The sequence below is a fragment of the Ictidomys tridecemlineatus genome, chromosome 16 (genome assembly GCF_052094955.1).
Source record: "Ictidomys tridecemlineatus isolate mIctTri1 chromosome 16, mIctTri1.hap1, whole genome shotgun sequence".
In the NCBI taxonomy this organism is placed as follows: domain Eukaryota; kingdom Metazoa; phylum Chordata; class Mammalia; order Rodentia; family Sciuridae; genus Ictidomys; species Ictidomys tridecemlineatus.
Window position 1 is genome coordinate 6,435,881 of NC_135492.1, and position 2,859 is coordinate 6,438,739.

Genomic DNA, 2,859 nt, shown 5'->3' on the forward strand with positions numbered 1-2,859 from the left:
AGGGGATGTAGCTCAGTGGTAGTGAGCTGGCCTAGCATGCAGAAGGCCTTGGAGTTTAAACCCCACTACTGCAATAAAAGAAAAGGGAGGGGATGGAAAAAAAGAAGGCAGGGAGGGAGGAAGGGAGGAAGAAAGAAAAAGTGAAGAAAGTGTGGGAGGGAAATGAAGGAAGAATAAAGAAAGAGGACAAGGGCAGGGAAAGGAATAGGTCATTAAAGCAAAAGGGCAAGAAGTACAAATATAAATATATCACCTAAAATTTGTTGAGACAGTTTAGAAAGCTTTAGAATTTGTATGGCATCAAACTGAATGGTATTATGACTGTATAGAAACTTCATAGGAAGCTCCATCTTGGCCTAGCCTAAAGCAAACCCAGGGGTGGGTGGCATGGAGAGGACTCCTCTCTGGCTGGAGTGTAAGGGACCTGAAACTATGGCACTTCAGGATGCACTGGGTAGGGAAGGAAGGGCACTTGAGCAATACAAGGCTCCTAGGTGTCCTTCACCCCAGCTCCCCCCATCACAACTACCCCCCATTGCAGGGGTTCTCATTGGTCTGCTCCATTGCCTGGTGCAGGTGTGAGTTTCTGACCAAACACCTGAATGTCCACAGCCTATGTTGGCATGCCTGGGCAGGCATTGTGGTGGTGGCAACAACCAGAGCCATCTTGGCATGATGGAGGCACCAAGGACTGCCCTACAGCCATATTAGCGGGTGGTGCTGGAAGAAGTAGGCAGGGTTCTGGAAACACTGTCTGAAGACATGAAGCCAGGCCCTAATCATTCTGGCGTTCCGTGGGTGTTGGTGATGTGTAGAGCTATTGGATGTTTTGCTCTTCTCTTGTTTTTGTGGAGAAGTTTTCAGTGTGTTAGAAGCAGGCTTTATGTGGGAAGAGAAAAACAGCTGGCTCTAAAACTTTCTAGATGAATTGAGGAAAAATGTGAACTACATGATAAAGTTAGCCTTGTTCAAAAATAGCTTGAAGTCTTAGAGTCAACTTTAAAGGGTGGCAGTTTTGAGAAGGGACCAAGAGAAACCCCAAATTTGGAGGCAACCTATAAAAAGCTGCATAGGTCCAAACCTAGCCCCGGGGATGCAAGACTCTTTCTAGAAAAAGAGCTAAAAGAACAGAAGACCAAACATTGTAAACAGGATGAAATCGTGGCAGATATATCGAGAAGGATAAAGTACTTTGAAGGTGAATCAGAATACCTCAGATCACAAATAGCTGAAACTAAAACAAACTTGAGAAGGCTTCAAATGAGTGAGGAAGGACTTCAGTGGCAATGAAGGAAGCCTTGGATGAACGTTCCCATCTTCAGCAAAGTCAGAAACCAATCTTACAAGGAGAAACTGAAGCATGGAGGGGACAAGGACGTGTCCAATGTAAAGAGAGAACCACATTGGAAGACTCTCAATTCCATGCAAAACGAGTTCAAACTGATAAAGAAAATCACATGGAGTCTCTTACTGAAGGCTTGCTGAAGATGAAAGATAGGTCTTCTCCAACCGAGGGAGCCCAAACAGACATTGGGAACTTGGAATGGGGAATGACGAGTGAATCAGGAATTGGTGCTCACTTGGATGATGAGCCCAAAGGAGCTTTGAAGAAACTGTTTGATGGCCTCCTTAGACACCTTAAAAGGACAAAGATATCAAAATTGTGCTTTCTTATCTGAAGTAGAGAAAACAAAGGAAGACCTTAGAGAACAGATTAGAAGTCTGAAGACTGAACAGGCAACCTTGCTGTCAGAAAATACATGGCTTGAAGGTGAGAATGAGAACCTTCAGCAGAAATTTAAAGTCATGATGCAATGCTATCAAGAAAATATGATTAAACTCCATGGGAAACTCAGAGTAGAGGAAAATTACCAGGTGGAGCAAGAGGAGAAACTTTCCAAGGTCAAAGAAGAGATGGGCCATACAAGAGAAGAGCTGGAGACCTACAGAAAGTGAGCCAAATATCTTAAAGAAGAATTGGAGAGAACCATTCAGTCCTGTCAGGGGAAGATTATTTACTGTGACAAAAAAGCACATGAGAGTGAGTTGGTGGCTTGGATTGCTGAAAGAAACCTCCATTATTTCATGAAAAAAAAAAAACGCTCGCAATAGACAAAAGTTAACTGAAACGGAGCTTCAATTTGAATTTGTAGAGGAAGATCACTGTGCACTTGGTGTTTCAAATGCAGCATTGGGCAGAAATCATTCCCCCAATGGTCCCTCACCATTGGGTCCTTTTTGGCAAGGTGGATGTTACTCAAATTATGGTAGACCATCACGACCAGCAGAACTCAGAGTTTCTAATATGCCTTCTTTGGATAAAGAGGATGGGCCTGTGTCTTCAGAAAGTCAATCCAGTAGAAAGGAGACCCAAATCAATCTTGATGTTTCCAATGTGCCCGATTCATCTCTCCCTGCTGAAAACCAAGCAACTGGCTCTGGCTCATTGTTGGCACCTTTCCCTCCAGTCAGAGGTGAATTGTTTCCTGTGGACCCGAGGAGTCAGTTCATGAGAAGAGGACCATTTTTCCCTCTGCCTCCTGCCTCCTGCAGTAAACAGGTATGGGGCACCTCGAGATTATTTTCCACCATGCCCACCACCTCCTCCATTTTTTCCAATGCCAGATGTCTATGAATGGAGATATTTCCCTCATGACCTTCCCCCAAGAGCTGGATTTCCTCCCCCCACCCCCGCATTCTGAAAGTAGAAGTGAGTGCCTTTCAGGCTTCATTCCACCTTTAAGTGAGCCTGCTACTGAACATCAACAAGAAACCGGATGTTTTTGATCTCAATTCAAAAGTAATTTGACTTACCTCTCATTTTTAGTTTTTAAGTAACTGCTTTTACTTAAGTAAGTG

General features: G+C 44.0%; 1 pseudogene; it reads left to right on the forward strand.

The window, feature by feature from the left end:
- Window positions 1-1,286: 1,286 nt before the first annotated feature.
- On the forward strand, window positions 1,287-2,635 carry LOC110597365 (melanoma inhibitory activity protein 2-like; annotated as a pseudogene).
- The last annotated feature ends 224 nt before the right edge of the window (window positions 2,636-2,859 follow it).